A 20,475-nucleotide genomic window follows, 5' to 3' on the forward strand; every position below is an offset into this window, starting at 1 on the left:
CTTCTCCCCCTGCCTGCCCCCTGCTTGTGCTCATTCTCTCTCTCTATCCAATAAATGAATAAATTAAAAAAAGAACTGTAATTTTTGAAGTTCCAGGAAAAATAACTGTTAAACATGAAATAAGATTATCTATGCTTTACTTAAGATGAGTTCTTTTCTACAACTTAAACCTAGAAAGGTACTTAGGAGTGGCAGGGATGTAGGCACTGGCATAAAGCATAAGGATGAATACACACTCCTGGACAAAACCTGCCTGAAATCTATTAGTACTTTGTAAGTATTGACTGAGTTGTTTTGATGCATAATTTTAATGACTCCTGAATTTGTTGTTTTTTTTCCCCTTGATTCAGACAAATAACAAAATAAAAAAGTTTAATCATTACACACTTGCTCGTTAATGACTTTTAAGTGTCCATAGTTTGGGTTCTCCAAAGTGTAGTCCTGAGAAACCCAAGTAGAGAGAGAGGAGAGTGGGACAGAGAAGAGCCCACAGTGAATGTATTCATGAGGAAGTTGCTCCTAAGAGCAAGGACGGCACCATCCTGCCTGGCCGTAGGGCCCTCTGAGCAGCACTGTGAAACTCACCCCAGGACTCTCTTACCTACTGGAAGCAGGCCAACTCTCACACTCTCCTGTTAACTCTCATCCTGCCCCAGGGGGAGCATTGCTCACAAGGGCGATAAGCTACAGAATTGCATCTGATGGTGGAGAGCAAGCTCCCTTAGTGGTGGAGAAAGCTCTCAGGCAGAGAAGGGAGACAGACCAGGGCTTCTGATTAAGAAATGCTGCAAACTGTCTCTAGCTACCAGTGGCCTCAGATGGCCCAAGGCAGACATGCTGGCTCATCGATAGCATCTGCCCTCTCGACTTTGTAACTATTATATTGTGTCTGTTTATTCATCCAATATTCATGGAGCACCTTTCATTGGGAAAGAGTTCTAACTGCTTAGGAAATAATGATCAACAAAACAAAATCCTCATTCTTGTGGATGGTATTTTAATGGGGGAAGAGGGACCATAAAAAAAAAAAAAAGCAAATGAGTATATAATTGGGTGGTATTGATAGAATGGTTAAGATTTATTTTTTTATGTAAAAGAAGTTCCTAGGTGGTTCAGCAGTTGAGCGTCTGCCTTCAGCTCAGGGTGTGACCCTGATCAAGTCCCATGTCAGGCTCCCTGCATGGAGCCTGCTTCTCTCTCTGCCAGTGTCTCTGTCTCTCTCTGTCTCTCATGAATAAATAGATAAAGCCTTAAAAAAAAAAAAGTGTAAACGGACCTTATGGCCATTCACAAATATCTAATTATTTCAATAATTTTACTTAGATCATATCTACAAAGGTGATGTATATTGGTGCGTTTAATGTAACAATAAAGCCAGTACATGTGATCCATTCATTATATCTTAATCTGGTTGCATGTTTAGATTCGGTCATATTTTCTTTCATGTAACCTGGTTTTATTATATACACAGTTCCTACCATACTGTGTCAGATACTGAAAAGGCCATGGAATAAGCAAACAAAAGAAACAATTCTTGCCTTCTAATAGTTATAACAGCTCAAAATATTTTACTTAGGGATAGCCAGCACAGAAATAAAGCTTATTTTGTATTGAGGGATACTTGGTAGGACACAGTTAATTTGGGTCTGAGCTGAAGAAATTAACTAGGAGAACCGTTTTTTTCCTCCAGCAATTTTTCATCTTCTGTATCTTTCATCTCCCCCACCCCAACCCTGCTTTCAGCTTTCCCCTTCTTGTCTCCTTCCTTGCCCACCTCCCTCCCTCCCTTGGTCTTTCTGTCACATAATTGTATTCGATTATAGTCAGGAAAACAAATAAGAAAACCTGGCTATCCCCACCCCCATGTGACGTCCTATCACTTCCAATTTCACTAGCTCTGGTTTTGTTGTCCTTCCCGTCAATATGTTCTGTCGAGGAGAAAGCCCACGATGGGCTTGGAGAGGTCAGGCCTCAGTTCATCATCCACTGGCAATTTGTTTCTCATTTATAATCCTGAAGTAACACTTGGTTGACCCACTGCTGAATATATGGCACTTGTGCCATATTGTTTCCTGGAGAGAAATTATCTTCCTCACCTCTTACCACACAACACTTTAAAATGTTTTGGAAGTCAGGCTAGCTGCTCAAATTCACTCTAACACAGATGACATGGAGAGAGAGGAACAAAGAGAAGGGCCAGGGCCAGCGACCGGCTCGCATGCACATGTGTACACAGAACAGGGAATACGGGGTCACTAAATTTGAATGTGAATTCTTGTCTGCCCAGTGCTGAATTGAGTCGAATGCACAGATGGAAGTGAAGTGAAGGACATGAAATATTCCATATGTTGGTATTAAGCACCGAATATGTATCATGTCCTGAGGTGTATAAAAGAATGCCACACATTTTTTAATTTTCTTTTTCAGGGAAAGTTGGAGTCTATTCTTACTTCCTTTGAATCTGGGTTGGCTCAAAACTGCTTTGATCAATAGAGGTCTGTGCTCACACTCTAAAACATGTAGCAACTTCCATCTTAGCCTTTTGGAGCCTGAGTTACCATAAAAGATGTCCAAATGTCCAACTACTTAGCTGGGAAGACCATCTAGGGAGGCCCTAAAATTATATGGAAGAGGGGTTCTGAGCTCAGCCTTCAGTCTTTCCTCCCCTACATGCCAGACAGAGGAGTGAAGCCATCCTGAACCATCCAGATCCATCTAACCACCAGCCAGATACTACCACTGGGGCATTGCTAGGGCATGAAACAGGAAAACCACCCAGGAGGTGTGCCCATATTCATACCTTACAAAACAGTGAGGCATATTCAGGTGGTTGTTGTCTAAAGCAATCAGTAATCTGTTGTTTATGAATAGATAAAGATCATGCCCTGCAAACATGAGAGAACTCTACTGAGTGTGCTGTTTATATGACTACAGCATATTTTTTTCACATTATCAATGACATTTCACATCTAAATATTGTGGTTGTGACTTGGACTGGGTCCAAGTTGAGGAAAGAGAAGAGGATAGCACTGAATGGTTTCTTCCATCAAAAACCTTGATATATTCTCTTTTCTCCTTCCTTTGTTTCATGATTCTAGAAAAAGGAACAGGGCCAGGACAGGAGTACAGATACACAAACAGGACAACCTTAGTGGAATGATTCAAAAGCTAGCCAGCTTGTTGTCAACCCCCGTTAACACTGATCGAAAGGAGAGACACCTCCTCAACGGGGGTTCAAAGCTGTGATTCAGTGAAGGCATTGCTGCCTATAACCCTCCAAAGAAGTTACTGGAGAAGTCATGCTCTGTTCAGGCAGCTTGCCTTAAGTCTGAAAACATTTTTTGCGTGTTTCAGCAGCTCCCAGCCCTGTGACACAGTTTCAAGTTGTGCTTCAGTTTTCCTTTGAAGCTTTTTCTTTCCTTTTTTTTTCCTACTCCACTGCTTATAAAGGCCCTCTTTCAGCTTTTAAAAAAGATAAAGGGTTGCATGAAAGTCAGTTATTTTCAAAAGAGTAAGATGGAAAAACAATAATAGGAATGGAGAAGTTGGGTGAGACACAGTTTTGTGACCTACTTAAAACAGCTCAAAACATTTGAGATTTCATGATGTCAACTGTTCAAAATGAGTTTAATAAATGAGTTTAATAACTGTCTAAATGTAGTCTTCCAGTCCACATACATAGAGAATTCTTTTCTGTGGTTGCATTGCCCTGGGGTAGTCACATCATTATCTGTTGGCTTATGCTGGTTTACTACTGACACAGAACTATAGAGAACTTCTCCCCTGAGAAGTGTGACTAAACAGTATTGTAAAAATATCTTCTCTGCTATGACCAAATAATTTGAAAAAATATGGAAAGCTGAGTTGGCTTATTTTGTGTTCATAAAAAATCCAAAGTAAAAGTCAGAATTTAAGAAGTCACCAGACATTTCATTGCCTAGTTTTCACAAAATATTTCAAGTATCTGAGAAAATACAGAATAGTACCCAAATTTTATCTTTACAAGGAAAAGCCAAAGTCAATCTATTGCCAAAATCTTAGATGATTTTCTAGTACCAGTTGCTTTAATGAAATATACAGCAAAAATAAAGAAATTCTACAGTTTGAAATAATGACTTCCAACAAGGGCTGCTGAGTTCCCTATTTCTCATGAAATACTCATGAAAACACAGAAAAAAGATGCAATGTTATAAAACTACTAAAAACTGGGGGTGCCTGGGTGGCTCAGTCCATTAAAGATTGACTCTTGATTTCACTCAGGTCATGATCTCAGGGTGGTAGGATCTAGCTGTGTAGGTCTCCACGCCGGCAGGGAGCCTGCTTACGATTCTCTCCCTGTCCCTCTCCCCTGCATGTGCATGCACATGCTCACTCTCTCTCTTCCCTTCTTAAAAACAATTGAAACAAAAACAAATACAAACTACTAAAACCTGAACCTCTGGTCAAGAGTTTCCCAGGTCCCAAAGAAATTGTCACCAACCATAGCAGAGACAGGACCTTAACACAAAAAAATGAAAGGTGTTGAGAATATGATGGCAGATTTCCATCCAATCCCAGAGAAAACAAGTCTTCCCAGACCAGAAAGGAGAAATATATGTTCCATTTTCTTGCCAAAACTTACATCCATACACCTTACAGGAGTAGCCTCTGTTTTTTTAAATTTTGTTTTGTTTTGTTTTTCCAAGAATGTGAACCACATTGGATGCTCTAGTTCTCATTCATTTCCATTTCCATTTCAGGGCTGCACTGGACATCCAGTGACCTGTTAGACCTTAAGATGTGAGGTTCATCACAGGGAGGACAGAGATAGAAAAAGCTGGAGTGTTGGTGTGTAATGGATTACAGATGCTCATGCACTGTTTCTGAAAAGGAAGGAACTGTTTCAAATATTCCAGTAATAAATTCCTGTCATTAAAAAAAAGGAAAGCCCTTTCATTTCTTTTCCCCCCCCTTTCATTTCAGTAGAATACTAGTTGGGGACACATTTTACAATCCAGATTCATTTCTGACTTGAAGAATTAGAAGAGCAGAAATAATTTGCCTATTCTGTTTATGTCAAAACGTGAGCCAAGTCGGAGCTCTCCCCATTTAATGACTGGGAAACAAAGAACATCTGAACTTCTTAATAAAGCCAATGAGAAAAAGTCAACATAACAAGTAAAATAGCAGTGAAGAAAAATATGAAAAATATAATTGAGTTCTCCTAAAAATTTAAGAAAATATTGACCATATAAAATAGATAAGAGATGAGATAACAATTAACTCAAGTGAAAAATGTAAGTGACAGTAACAAAGCATGCAGAGGTGGGGAGGAGGGGAGGGACACTCTCACTGGGATATGAAAATATTATAAGACAATTTAACATTTGTAAAACTTGACCTATTTTTTAATGAAAACAATATAAAATTTAATTAGTCATACTAATGAGAACTGTAGGAATGTCCCTTATAATCCAAAGAATAAAGACAAATATTTAAAATAGAAGAACATTAAATATAGGCTATTGATAATGCAACAATAAATAACAGGTATAAAGAACAGGGAATGAAATGTGACTAAAGGGTAACATGTATCCTTGAAAATAAAAGAAAAACTGATCTAAATAATATAAATGAATGTAAGAGTAAGAGAAATTACAAAAATAATTCTTGAGAGAGCACATAGTAATAAGTGTTCAATTACAACAGTCTGGCTAAAAACTTTTATTTTTATAAATAGAATCAAACAGAAAGTAGAATCAGTTGTATACATGTTAAAGTATTTCTAATAAAAATGCCAATGGTGATTTAAATTTGAAAAAATGAGGAATGATAAATGAGTAAGGCTATCTGAGAACATATTTAAAAACTATATATGAGGGATCCCTGGGTGGCGCAGCGGTTTGGCGCCTGCCTTTGGCCTAGGGCGTGATCCTGGAGACCCAGGATCGATTCCCACGTCGGGCTCCCGGTGCATGGAGACTGCTTCTCTCTGCCTGTGTCTCTGCCTCTCTTTCTCTCTCTGTGACTATCATAAATAAATAAAAATTAAAAAAAATTGTTAAAAACTATATATGAAAACCCAATATGAGTATATTTTATACCAAATTATTGATATGCATTCTAACAATATAGTACATAAGACCTGATGTGCAAGAATGAAATAATATATGGAGTAGTTTAATGAAAGTCAGAATTTATCACTTAATTCCTGCTAGGTACTATCCTAGTGTTTAACACAAGTGAACTTGTTTAATATGCATGATAATTCTTTTTTTTTTTTTTTTGCATGATAATTCTTTCACTTATGTGCTTGTGTTCATTGTCCATTATTGCTGTGGAGGAGCAAGAATTCCTGTCCCCTCAAAGGTCCTAGAATTGGATTAAGAATCCAATTGAAATGAGAGATTAACAGGAGACAATTACATTTAGTATAGATATGGAAATTCCAAAGACAGATAAAATGAGGGATATACATCACTCTGAATTAAGGAGAAGGGGTAGGGGCCTGAGAGTTCAGAGGAAAGGAATGCATTTCACAGGGTGATACGGAGAACAGATGTTTGGTAATGAGATGTTTGCCCTACTATACAAATGGGTCTCAGATAAAAATTATCTCTGTTAATAGCCCTTATTTTGGGAAAGACCCTCAATTTAGATTCTTCTGTGTGGTTAAGGGAGGGACAAAACTTTCTCTTAAACCCAAAGGCTCTCACGTGCCTTCAGCTCAAAACAATCCACATGACAAAGAGGCACATTCCAGGGGGAGGTGGAGTGGGGTGTTTCCTGAACCCCCTCACTGCCATGACAAATCACCTCAAATTTAGGGCCTTAAAACAACAAACCTACTATTCATAGTTTCTGTAGGTTAGTTGTTCAATTTTTGCCAGTCTAAAATCAAGGTGTCTCAGGGCTGTATTCCTTAATGGTGGCTTCAGGGAAGAATCACCCTCTAAACTCATTTAGATGTTGGCTGAATTAACTTCCTGTGGTTGTAGGACTGAGGTCCCCATTTCCCTGCTGGCTCTCTACCAAGTACCATTTTCAGCTTTTAGTGGCTGCACACATTCCTTGACATGTGTTCAGTCAGCAACTGTGGGATAAGTCCTTCTCACACACGGAATCTCTCTCCTGCTTCTACTTTACACAAGCATCTCTGGCTGCCTCCTTCCTTCTTTCTTCCTCTTCTGCATCTAAGGGCTCATGCAACTACTTTTGAGCTCACCTGTGTAATTCAAGATAACCTCTCTATCTTAATGTCAGCTGATAAGTAACCTTAATTCTATCTGCAAAGTCCCAAGACAGTGATACCTAGGTTAGCATTTGATGGAATAACCAGAAGGTGAGACTCTTGGGGGGAACATCATCACAATTTTTCCTACCATTGCACTATTTTTATCTCAACTTTACAGATGAGTAAACTAGGTGCTAAGAGGTTAAATATCCACTAAGGATATAGGAACAAAGGCAAAAAAGCTGGATCTTGAACCTGAGTACTCCATCTCCAGAGTCTATGGTAACCATCATTATAGATAGAGAATTATGCCAAAGAGCAAATCCTAGCATAACACTATGTTATTGGTAATTCTAATACATCACAAATGAGGACAATTACTAGAACCCTGTGACACAGAATTCACTAACATTAATTCCGAGGCACTAAATATTTAAATATAAAAGATAACATTTCAAAAGTACTAGAAAAAAAGTGTCAGTGAATTTATGTCATTATGAGATGAAAATGAATAACTAACTAAAAGAAAAAAACATACAGAATGAAAACAACATTACCTTTGACTATATTTATAAATCGGTACTTTATTTCCAAACCTATAATAAAGGGGAAACAATTCCTTTATAAAATTCATTCCCTAGGTAAAAGTTCTTAAAAATCAATTTACAAAATTAATTGTATTCGGAAATGCCTACGTAAACAATTAGAAGACATTAGAGATGAAAAAGGAGCTTCCTGTTGCCTCTAAATTTTGGCTTAGATGAGACAGAGGACAACAATGTGCAAAGACAGCCTTCACCTTCCCCTTGGCTCAACTAAACTTCAGACAGCCTCCCTCACTGGAGGCCCTGACCTTTCTTTCCTCAGAACATTCACTTTAGAAAAATGTGTATTTATAAATTCTTTCTCTGTCCTGTTAACATGTAAATCTTTTTAAAAGCCTCTTGCCAGTGTCACAACCTAAAATGCCTGTCTGGAGGATTGAGAGCCATCCTTCGAAATGTGCTCCTCGAGGAAGACAGAGTACCTATCAGGAACCAAACTCTGACTTCTAACTCTGAGAAACAAACTAGGGGTGGTGGAAGGGGAGGTGGGAGGGGGGTGGGGGTGACTGGGTGACAGGCACTGAGGTGGGCACTTGATGGGATGAGCACTGGGTGTTATTCTATAAGTTGGCAAATTGAACACCAATAAAAAAATAAATTTATAAATAAATAAATAAATAAATAAATAAATAAATAAATAAAAGAAATGAAAGTGACATAACAACAACAACAAAAAGGAACCAAACTCTGGTGGGAGCCTTGCTCCATGTTGTAAAACTACTTCCTGCTGTAACGATAAGAAAAAGTTATTTTTTCCAGTGGGTAAAGCCAATTAGCAAACACAGGTGGCCTAAGACTCCTCCCCACTCCAGCTTTTAAAAACTCTCTGAGCTCAGACTGAGCTCTGGCCTCTCTGGCCTACTGCGAGATTCTGCAATAAATCCTCCTTGTCTGTTCAGCTTTGTGCAGGGCAGTCTTTGCTTTGACACCACACTTACATTGGACAAGGGAGGGGAACCCAGAAATTGTAGAGAGGTTGGGAAATGAATGAGAAGAGACAGGGAAAGAATCTTCTCTGTCAGGTCTCCTAGGCCTAAGTCAGCCCTGAACTAGGGAGAAGGAAAATCTATGAACTTGAAGGGAGATTTAAATTTTAAATTGGATTCTACACTGGAGCCATCATTTTAATACCTCAAAGTGGGTTATAATTACTGAGATAAAATTTGTTTCTGTAACTCAAATATTCTGAGAGCGATGGCTTCTATCTTAGTGGTCCTTCACAGCAGGGGAGGAAGATTAAACGATTTATTTAAAGGCACTTGTTAGATAAAAATATAGATATTTCTTGATGTGCACTTCCAACTTCAGGACATTTAACCAGATATTTAAATTGCTTTTTAAAACATATACCACTTATGGCATTAGTACAGGAAACTATAACAACTCTTAACAAAATAAGTATAGGACTTTATTGGGGAAAAAAACAAAATAAATAAAAATGTATACTAAAATTCATTATTAGAAGACAGTGTCTTCGTATGTTAATTATTCCCAAATACATCTGTTATTTCTATTTATTGATTTAAAGATTTATTTTAGAGAGGCGTGTGGTAGATAAGAGCTGAGGGAGAAGAAAAGAGAGAATCTCAAGCAGGACTCCATGCTGAGCTTGGAGCCTAACATGGGGCTCAATCTCATGACCCTGAGATCATGACCTGAACTGAAATCAAAAGTTACACAGGTGCCCCAAATCTTTTATTTTTAAAATTCAAATTAGATTGTTAATGCTTTTCCTACTTTTTATAATTTTTACTCCAAAATAATGCAATGCAATCCACAGAGTAATGGATTATATATAAAAAGTAAAACCTATAGAATAAAATATAGGAACTTATTTTAAATACTTCAAATAAGGGAAGACTTCCTTCCTTTCTTCTTTTCTTTCTTTTCTTTGCTTTCTTTCTTTCTTTCTTTCTTTCTTTCTTTCGTAAGCTCTATGCCCAGGGTGGGCCTTGAACCCACAACCCTGAGATCAATAGTCAAGAGTCACATGCTCTACCTACTAAGCCACCCAGGTACCTGAAGGGAAGACTTTTTAATGAAAGATATAAAAACTACAAAGCCTAGAGGGAAAGACTGGTGAATCTATCTTTTTGACTCTATCAAAAACCAGAACATTTAATTAAGAAGAAATATGAATAAGGTAGAAACAAGGATCAGGAAAATGGCAGTGAACAAGACAGATCTAATCTGTGTGTCATGGAATTCCAACATTGACAGACACTGGATTTAAGTCCATCTTACTTAACTCCAAGCTCATACTTTTTCACTATGCTAAAGTAAACATTTTTTGGTTAAATCTAATTTGTGTTTTATTATTTTTTTCTTTATAGGTCTCTATTGGCTCTTTAATAAAGTAATTGATCAAAATCTCCTCCCTGCAAAAGAAACTCAAACTTCATATACTTTGTAAAGAATTCAATTAAAATCTAAATTATCTGGATGAACTATTTCCCTTCTATACATCAGCTTGTGGATGGCCACCTGTTTATACTGTACTTAGAAAGCTGCCAAACAAATATATCCTTTCCAGTTGGTGATAGGAAACAATTTCCAGGCCATCACCTTCCACATTATGATTCATCTTGGCATTAATTTTATTGAAATAATAATGTACTTGGCTCTAGAATATCATTTGCCATCCAAGGATCTCCAAGTATGTAATAAACATTAATTAAGTAGCACAATAGCTCTGTAAGAGAAAACATCATTATCACAATCCTGGAATTGAATAGATTGTCTGTCAAACAAGGAAAATAATGACGGGGAACCCATTTTGAGCTAATCAGAAGGGAGCAGGTTGCCAACTTGAATCCTTTCAGTTCATTGCCATACTCAAGGAAATAGAAGAAGGGACAGGGATGAGTGGGGTTGAGCTCAGAAGAGAAGGAACCCCCAACCTGACACTGGGGTAAAACATCTCAGTTCGTCACTTAGTTTAATATATGAATTCCCTGTCATAATTCATTTAAAAAGATATTGGGTTGACAGTGTAAGAAACCTAAAAGCATTATGTGTAAGATCACCAAAAAGTCCCTAATTCAAACCTGGTCCTTAAAAGAAAGATGTTTGGAACTGAGGTAACTAGTTAAACACCAGGCACATACAAATCGATTAGTAAAACACCACCACCACCACTATTGTGGCTGCTGAAAATGACTCAAAACTCCCATTCTGAAATTAATTATGAGATATTTGTTTATTAAATGTAACAACATATCTTTAAATCTAATATAAAGTGCAAAGTTAACATTGTCATCAAGGGAAGTGACTTATCTGTAAATGAAGAACATGAAATGGAGGGGGTTCTTTTAATAAACAATTTTCTGTGTAACATGAGGCTTTTAATTGCTGGGTAAAGAAGTCACTATGGCATTTTCCATCAGGCGTGGTCACATTTGATTCTTCTGTTTCCCAAGGCCCAAGACAGTCGTTATCCCAAAAGAAAGAGTCAAATGAGAACTTCACTAATATGTTATCCGCACCCAACACATTTGTTTATAAGGAAGATGCCTCATTCTCTTTACCATGCAGCTTTGTATGGTCAACTTTATCTACTGTTAGTAATTGCTGGATTTGGGGTGCTTCTGCTCTAAAAAAATTTCACATGTTTTGCTGATTTGTAATTGGCAGGCCTCCCAAAGGTAGAGCTGTGAACATCTGTGTTAATGGGCTAATGTGTCACTTGGGTAACACACTACATTTGCATTCCCCGTAGCCCTTGTAATCTGCACAGGTGTTTCAAGTTTGTAGGAAAGATGAACTTAGAGTTACTTCTGTCCTTTTATGCACAAGGAGTTGGAAAACATTGAATGGAGATGAGATTGGTCATTAAGCTATGGAATATGCAGAGGACATTCTAATGCATTTCTGCATTTGGACTGTATCATCCAGAAAGAGTTCCTCAGTTATTCTGATTGCCTTTTCAAAAAAGACTTGACAGTGCATGCTCTTCCTATATTAGGGGTTTTCAGGAACAGGCACGTTTGCTTAGTTATAATGTAAAGTTAAGGTCACGCTAATAAATATACACTAAATGAGTAGTTTATTGGGCATTCTAAACTGCTTACTATGAGTTAATCTCCTGAAAAGAGAAGTGTTAATGCTTTAAGTATTGCACTTAAAAACAGAAAGGTAAATTGATTTTTTCTTAAAAGTTAAATTACTTAAAACATATCACAACACTGCTTTTTGACATCTTTTACCTGAAATGTTATCTTGGCTCCATTTATTCTTATTTCAAACTCTTTAATTTAGGTAAAACATTTCACAGATAGGCCTATTTCTTTAAGAGACTGTTACTTAGGAATCAGAAGTTTTGTGGAAAGAGGGATCCCTAGGTGGCGCAGCGGTTTGGCGCCTGCCTTCGGCCTAGGGCGCGATCCTGGAGACCTGGGATCGAATCCCACATTGGGCTCCCAGTGCATGGAGCCTGCTTCTCCCTCTGCCTGTGTCTCTGCCTCTCTCTCTCTCTCTGTGACTATCATAAATAAATAAAAAAAAATTAAAAAAAAAAGAAGTTTTGTGGAAAGAATACAACTAATAAAGAGGAACTAATATTTTCTTGTTCAAACATATTAATCATAATACTTAATGCCTATGGAACAAGCTTTTATGAGACATGTGGCCAATGCTTTTTAAGTATTTGCTCATTTCATCCTTATAGAATCCTGTGAAACAGGCATTATACTAGAGTTAACATCATTACAAGTACATATTTGAAGAATAGGCACAAAGTAAAAATGTAATTTACCTGGAATTACACCAGTGACAGACCCATATTTTTAGCACAATACTGGACTGTGTCTAGCTAAGTGGGATCCATGAGGGATTCCAGTCACCTGTAGGATAGATGAGGGAACATGGGCAGTTCTTGTTTTCTGAAAAACGTACAGATTCAAAGCCATGAAATAGGACTTTGGTTTTCAATATTAGATACAAGAATCTCAGGTCTAGATTTTCAGATACAAGTGATAGTGTCTGTATCCGAAAAATGCCTGATAGATGTTGAAAAAAATATATATATAACATGTTGATATTTTTTTCTTGGTGATTATGTTTTCCAATGTTATTTATGCACCATCAAGCCAAGTATCTGTCTCTGTTCCTAGGTTCTGGGGAAGAACGTTTTCCAGATTGAGAGTATGAAATCTCTCCTGTCTCTCACAGATGATCACATATTGTTTCGATAAGCAGACCTGAATGAATTGATCTCTGGGATGGCTGTGCACTAGAATCACTGTAACTGGTAATGTTGACTACAAATCATAGAACGACATTCTGTACACTGTGAATTAAAGAGTTCTAGGCTGTGATGCTAAGTTTAAAAGTCTATTGCAACTGACTTTGATTATAGTTATAGTTATAGTTATAATAATAGTTATTATTAATATTGTAAACTAAGGCAATACTATGGCAATCAGGGTCACTCATGCAACCTGCCTGTGTGTCCACATATTGAACAGATCTAATCTTCAGGGACTGGCACCCAAGGCTCATCCTGGTGGCAAAAAAGCCTATTGACAGCTGTACGTATCCTGTCACGCACACCATTTTCTGGTTAGCACCAAAGGTTGCTTTTTTTGTTTGCTGCCTAATTTTTTTCCCTTGTTTTTTCCCTGTCTTTCATTTGAAAGAAAAACAAAATGTTTTGCAAATAGTAGTACAGGTTTTCCATTCAAGTAGAGCAGAACAGTATTTATTAGGAAAAAACTAAATTGCACAAAACGAAATGTTGCTTGGCCAGATACTTTTCTTAATTTAACCAACATACTATTATGAAATATCATTAGCATATTTCAACATTGCTCCATGTGAGAGTTAAGAATACAATTATGATCAAATATCTTGGTCCTAAATTTTATTTTATTTTTATTTATTTATGTTTTTGGAGAGAGGGAGAGGGAGAGAGAGAAAGAGTGTGAGCAGAGGAGTGGAGCAGAGAGAGAATCTTAACCAGGCTCCACGCTCAGCATGGATGACGGGGCTCAATCCCATAACCCTGAGATCATGACCTGAGTTGGAATCAAGAGTTGGACACTTAACTGACTGAGCCACCCAAGCACCCCTCTTGCTCCTCAATTTTTCTACTGTTCATGTATCCTGCTGGGGGTAGCTCTTTAAAGAAATACAATCATGATGTTTAAGCTTTGCCATGTACAAACACTATTCAAGACTATAATCTAAGGAAATAATATTGGATCAACTAACACACCGGTGAAGTTCTTATTTCTTTTCCTATTTTATTTCAAAAATCATGTTTTGTTGATGCTTCCCAAAATAAACTATGGCATTTATATAACGAATTTCCTAAAATTAAGAAGAAAATGAAAAAAAAAAAAAAAAGGAACGCCTGGGTGGCTCAGTGGTTGAGCATCTGCCTTTGGCTCAGGTCATGACCCCGGGGTCCAGGATTGAGTCCCGCATTGGGCTCCCCGCAGGGAGCCTGCTTCTTCCTCTGCCTGGGTCTCTGCCTCTCTCTGTGTCACTCATGAATAAATAGATAAATATTCTTTTAAAAAATGAAAAAAAAGGGGTACCTAGGTGGCTCTGGCAGTGAAGCATCTGCCTTCAGCTCAGGTTGTGATCCTGGGGACCTGGGATAGAGCCCCACATCGGGATCCCTCTGTCTGCCGCTCTCCCTGCTTGTGTGCTCATTCTCTATCAAATAAATAATAATAAATAAAATCTTAAAAAAAAACCAAAAAGATAAAAAAGAGGAGGAGGAAGTGAAGAAGGAACATTACATGATGTATATCCTGTAGGAGGTATTACCTTCAACACACTTTATTACCAAGGTACAGAGAAGCTACATAACTCCCCCCAAATCACATGAGTGGTGGAACTAGGATCTGAATCCCCATGATCTGGCTCTAGAACCTATGTTCTTAACTTCTTTTTTTTTTTTTATGTTCTTAACTTCTACATCATACCACTCTTACTATAACTTTGGAAATGCTGCTTTCCTAATCTTTCACCTCTGTAGGTCTGTGAACTGTTTTTGAACATGAGAACCTACTGCTCTAGAAACAGAATATTTGTTTTAAATTATTCTTTTAAATTATAATTTAGATCATCTTTAATTGCATCGTCCATTCACATACTTGTAGTCTTTCATAATGGAAGCTTATACTAGTAAGGTAATCCCTGATTATCGCACAGCCGTGACTGTGTATATATGAGTTACCTGTAAGTATATCAATACACACACCTGTATTGTGCTCTGTCCCCAGAGCCCATTCCTTGTTCTCGGGGAATTTACAATTTACTAGGAGAAGTTAAGCACTTAGCAGATCAATGTCAGCGCAGTATCTAAGAGGTCAAGTACAGGTTGTGGAGGGGGCAGTCTCTACTTGGGAGAGCTAATTCAGTGTAGGATGCTCAGGGAATCAAGAGCATCCAGACCTGGAGAGCACGATCATCAGCTGGAAAGGTGGGAGGGGATGGAAGGGGTAGAGAAAGGAGGAGAATGCAACAAACCTGCAGTACCATACTCTACAGGATCACAGAACAGAACAATGGGGAAGGAAGATTCTTCAAAGTTTCCGAGGATTCTCCAATGACGACCCTCCAACCCCAGATGGTTAAGTCCTTGAGGGACTCTAATCGTTGCCAGAAATGTCTGTGCTTCCTTTGCTCTCCCCACCAGGGTGAGAACAGCTCTAGCCTCTGCAGCAGGCCTTGAAGGAGGCCCCAGTGTAAGAGGACAGGATTCTTCTTGTCTGCTCCACTGTGCGGTGGGCTCCCAGCTCCCCAAGAGGATTCCATTGTCCCTGCTATTTGGCCTGTGAGAGCAGCACCCTCTTTCCTAAGAGGAGAAAGCTGTGGGAGCTGTGCCCACTCCTACAGCACCAGTCACTGAGTAGTGTTCTCCTCCTCCCGCTGCCACAACTCCCACTCCCTGGCACCTTCTGCCCGGTGTCTTCCCCTGGAGGATGGAACACAGCTGACTCTTCAAGAGAAAATCAAACCAGTCACCTGGGGTCAGAACGATGAGCTGCCAATATCTTTTTTCTTCCAGTACAGACCTCTTCTCTCTCTCTCTCTCTCTGTGTGTGTGTGTGTGTGTGTCTGTGACTTCGTGTGTGAGAGACCTAAAAGGCTGCCTTTGCTTAAGTCACGTTGGTAGAGCATTGTAAAAAGAAGGAATCCATCATGTTTATGAGGAAACCCACCTCTTAAAATATTTAGGGCCCTTGAACATACAGGAAACAAACCTGATTTCAGAAATTAGTAATGCGCATTGGCTTGCGTGGTAAAAGCAACAAGCGATCTACTAAAATCTTGCTTCTTGTTTTTCACCTGGGCACACAGCAAAAGCCATCATCCCAACCTTTATTGCACTTGTACATGGCTATAAACTCGGTTGTAATTAAAGTAATGTGAAGGGAGTGATATGTGCTCCCTCAAGGACAGACCCTGAAATTTTTGTATGTGCATTTCTCCACGCTCCTCCCCCTCTTGTTGTCTACAATTAGAGAAGCCACATATTGAAGATGGAAGGGTTCTTATTGGTCTGGGATTCCAAATGAACCCTTGGAGCAAGACTCCCCCACTCCCTCCCTCCCTGCTACCCCAGCCCAACTGCCACACACATACGCACACGCTTTTTTTTTTTTTTTTTCTGTCCTGGAATCCCAGCCCTAGACTATTAGATAAGAGAGAAATATGTACGGGCACCTGGGTGGCTCAGTGGTTGAGCATCTGCCTTCGGCTCTGGGTGTGACCCCGGGGTCGTGGGATCCAGTCCTGCATGAGGTTCCCTGCAGGGAGCCTGGCTCTTCCTCTACCTGTGTCTCTGCCTCTCTCTCTGTGTCTCTCATGAATAAATAAATAATATCTTTTAAAAAGAGAGAGAGAGAAATATATTGTTCTTCCCTTGAGTCTTTAACATTTTGTATGTTAGCTTCTATAGCTCAGCCTACCCTAACCGACACAGAACCTCTAAGTTCTCATTCTACATTTGTGAAACATTTTATACTACAGATAAATAAAACTTTCTGGCCTAGTGATATGATTCACTTACCTCTTGATCAATTAAATTCCTTTGATGAGGTAAAAAAATAATTCATTGTATATTTACTTTTCTTTTATGGCTTATATGTTAAACTCACACAAGTAAAACTGGAAAAATAACATTTTTCACCCAAGAAAAAATGTTTCACTTTAATGGAGAGTTCTTTTATAGGACCACAATTTGGCTGAAGTGCCCTACTACACTTAATCATGTATTTCAAATATATGAAATCAAGTTCTTGTAATATTTCTCTATAGCTCTTAGGATAAGGATTCAAAATGATAAAATTTTAATTTGGACCTCAAACTTTCTCTCTTATATTTCAGCACATCTTGTGTAAGTATGCTGGACGTTAGTGTGTTCTTCTGAAACACAGCTGTCAAAGTTTTCTTTACATAAAATTTTAAACATTTTAAAAATGTAAAACCTATTAACAAGCCATAGTGCTGGATATTATTAAAATATCTTTTCACCTAATTGGAAAATTATTAATACTGGTGATGATTCTAAAGTTACTAAAATTTTGCAAGAAGCTCTGATTTATCAGGCTGTATATATTATGCTGTGAACATTCAAGGTCAAGGTTCCTGGCAGCTGTTGGTCTAGACCTATGCCTATGAAGGAGTCCTATGAAATTCCACTATATATGCCAAGGCAAATTTTTTCCCACTGTATTATCTTACTTTTTGTACAGATTAGCAAAAAAACAAAACAAAACAAAAACAAAAACCACAAACTCAGGAAAATTCTTTCTTTGGTTAGTCATGATCAAAATACTAAGATGCCTACAAGGATCCTTTAATAGAGAGGACTTTTATAACAGACTCAGTTTCCTGCAAGAATAGAATTGTGCATCATTTAGCTTGAAATAAAACTTAAAAATTGGAAATTGGGCTTCATATGAAGTAAATTCCTTTTTTCTCCTCCTAAGTCAGGGGTTTCTTCTTTGTTTAGTGGAACTCGTTACAACTTAGCTAAGTCAATTTTAATGCCATCTAAACAAGTCACTGCTTTTTTCTTGTATCCTGAACTGAAATTAGAAGCAAAAGTATTTTGTTGCCTATACATTCTTTTTGAAAGACAGGAAACTAATTTTTTAAAATTTATTTAAAAATGTAGCCATAGGAATCTCAGAAAAGTAGAGAAGGCAGTAAGTACAGATTCTCATAATATGTTCATGAAGTCAAGCACTCATCGTCAATTCTTTGGCAAGGACTATCTCATTTCGAAACTGCCCCCCTCCCCGAATTCCAATAATATATATCCATACAAACATTCATGTGTAAACACACATAAATAATCAAAAATGCTCAGATACCAAGGGTAAACTGATATTAACAAATAGTTTAAATCAAATAATGGTGATTTCTAACATTTGCCTCTTTTTGTGTTAATTAAAAAGAATAAAGAAAAATATAGTATATTGATTACTAACTTCAGGAAGAAAATACAATGTGAGGAGATACTACTATATACTATGGGTTAACCACAGTCATTGAAAAACTGTATGAGTGAGTTGTGATTCCAGGAAGCAGAATAGAGATTCCGTTTACAGCTGACAGACTGGACAAATGCATTTATTACTTCTTTTCCACCAATTTTAAATTGAATTCCTTTGAATTAGCAGGTAAGATATTCTTTTTAAATATACAATGGCGGGATCCCTGGGTGGCGCAGCGGTTTGGCGCCTGCCTTTGGCCCAGGGCGCGATCCTGGAGACCCGGGATCGAATCCCATGTCGGGCTCCCGGTGCATGGAGCCTGCTTCTCCCTCTGCCTGTGTCTCTGCCTCTCTCTCTCTCTTTCTCTCTCTCTCTGTGACTATCATAAATAAATAAAAATTAAAAAAATAAAAATAAATATACAATGGCGACATAACAGGAAAGAGTAAAGGTAACAAAAACTGGAAGAAATAAAAACAGATGAGATCATGTTTGGAGAAGAAAAGAAAAAAAAAAAAAACCCTATCAGCCAGAACAGGTACAAAATGGGACAGTTGTGTAGGTAAGAAGAGGCTTACTCTTCAGGCTACTGAGAAACTGCAAGTTCATTTTACATCAGCTGAAAGTGAGCTGTGACAAGATTTTATGAGTACCTAACTGAAGGACCACTTAAGAAACAGATGATTCACTCATTGCTATAGGAGCAACTGGATTGTCATGTTTACCTACCGATAAACTCGTAAACTCAAAAAGGTAGGAACTTCTTTTATTGTTATTGGGGTCAGAGATAGAAACAGAGCAGCAAACATTAATATAAATCTAGATTTTCACAATAAATATGGAGAGGTAATGGGTGAGGAGGAAAGTCAGCTCTGCTGCTCAAACACAAATAGCATACTCCAAGTACACCTGTTTCCAATTTAGTCATTATAGGAGTCTCCATCTGGCTCCCTATGTCTGCAACATGAAGGAAAACTAGCCTGTAGGACAAGGTCATACATTTCAAGATAATTTGGCAGTATTATTAAAAGTAAATATGAGGGACACCTGGGTGGTTCAGCAGTTGGGCGATTGCCTTTGGTTCAGGGCATGATCCCGGGGTTCCGGGATCAAGTCCCACATCAGGCTTTCTACATGGTGCCTGCTTCTCCCTCTGCCTGTATCTCTGCCTCTCTCTCTCTCTCTCTCTCTCATGAATAAATAAAATCTTGGGAAAAAAAGTAAATATGGGGGTGCCTGGGTGGCATAGTCAGTGAAGTGCTCGACTCTTGGTTTCAGCTCAGGTCATGATCTTTTTGTCATGGGATGAAGCCCTGCTTGGGGCTCTGCATTTAGTGCAGGGTCTGCTTGGGACTCCCTCTCTCTTTAAAATAAATAAATAAACCTGTAAAAAATAAATATGTACAGGTGCCTTGAATAAACATTTGCACTTCTGGTGTCCACCCTAAAGAAATACTTGTACATATGCTTATATATATATGCACATGAATATTAGTTTAGCATTTTTAAAAAAGAGGAAGCAGCACTAATGTTTATCATTAAGGCACCAATAAACAAAGTACAGTACATCCTTACAAACAATACCATCCTGTCATTAAAAATTGTGTTGCATGGAGATGAAAATAAGAACAATGTAAATATTACATATTTTGATTGGAGGGATAGTTATATGGGTATATACATTTGCCAAAAGTCCATCAAACTTATTTCTACATTTTACTGGGTATAATTACATACCTCAACACTTAAAACTAACAGAGAAGCCATCATAAGTTTTGCTGTGATGTGTTAGGACATAAAGACAGGAGATCTGAGGACAAAATATTTTGTAGATATTTATGCTTTAACAAAAAGGGAGGGGCTTATGATAGCAAAGAAGAACAAAGAGTAACACAAAAATTTAAAATATACAAATATATGACAGAGAATATAAATTACAGACTTTTCCTACCCCAGTAAACCAAAGACTATTTTGATATGATTATCATTATGGCTGGTTCTTCAACTTGGTCTCTCATTATAATCACTGGTAAGCTTTACAGGAACTACTGATGCCTGAGTCCCATTCCCAAAGGCCGTGATTCCATTGGACAAGGGTATCACATGGGCATCAGGAGTAGGAGTGGTGAATGCCTCCCAGGTGATACTACGATGCAGCAAATCTTAGGAACCAACATCTAATCATTCTCAGGTTGAGCTG

At 38.1% G+C, this 20,475-nt stretch overlaps 1 long non-coding RNA gene across 1 annotated transcript; it reads left to right on the plus strand.

Moving 5' to 3' along the window:
- The first annotated feature begins 29 nt into the window (after positions 1 to 29).
- LOC144284097 (uncharacterized) lies at positions 30 to 13,130 on the plus strand. Its single transcript, XR_013352536.1, has 3 exons — positions 30 to 273; positions 10,152 to 10,474; positions 12,930 to 13,130. It is a non-coding gene; the product is annotated as an uncharacterized LOC144284097 (long non-coding RNA).
- The last annotated feature ends 7,345 nt before the right edge of the window (positions 13,131 to 20,475 follow it).

This window comes from Canis aureus, chromosome 15 (assembly GCF_053574225.1).
Source record: "Canis aureus isolate CA01 chromosome 15, VMU_Caureus_v.1.0, whole genome shotgun sequence".
NCBI lineage: Eukaryota > Metazoa > Chordata > Mammalia > Carnivora > Canidae > Canis > Canis aureus.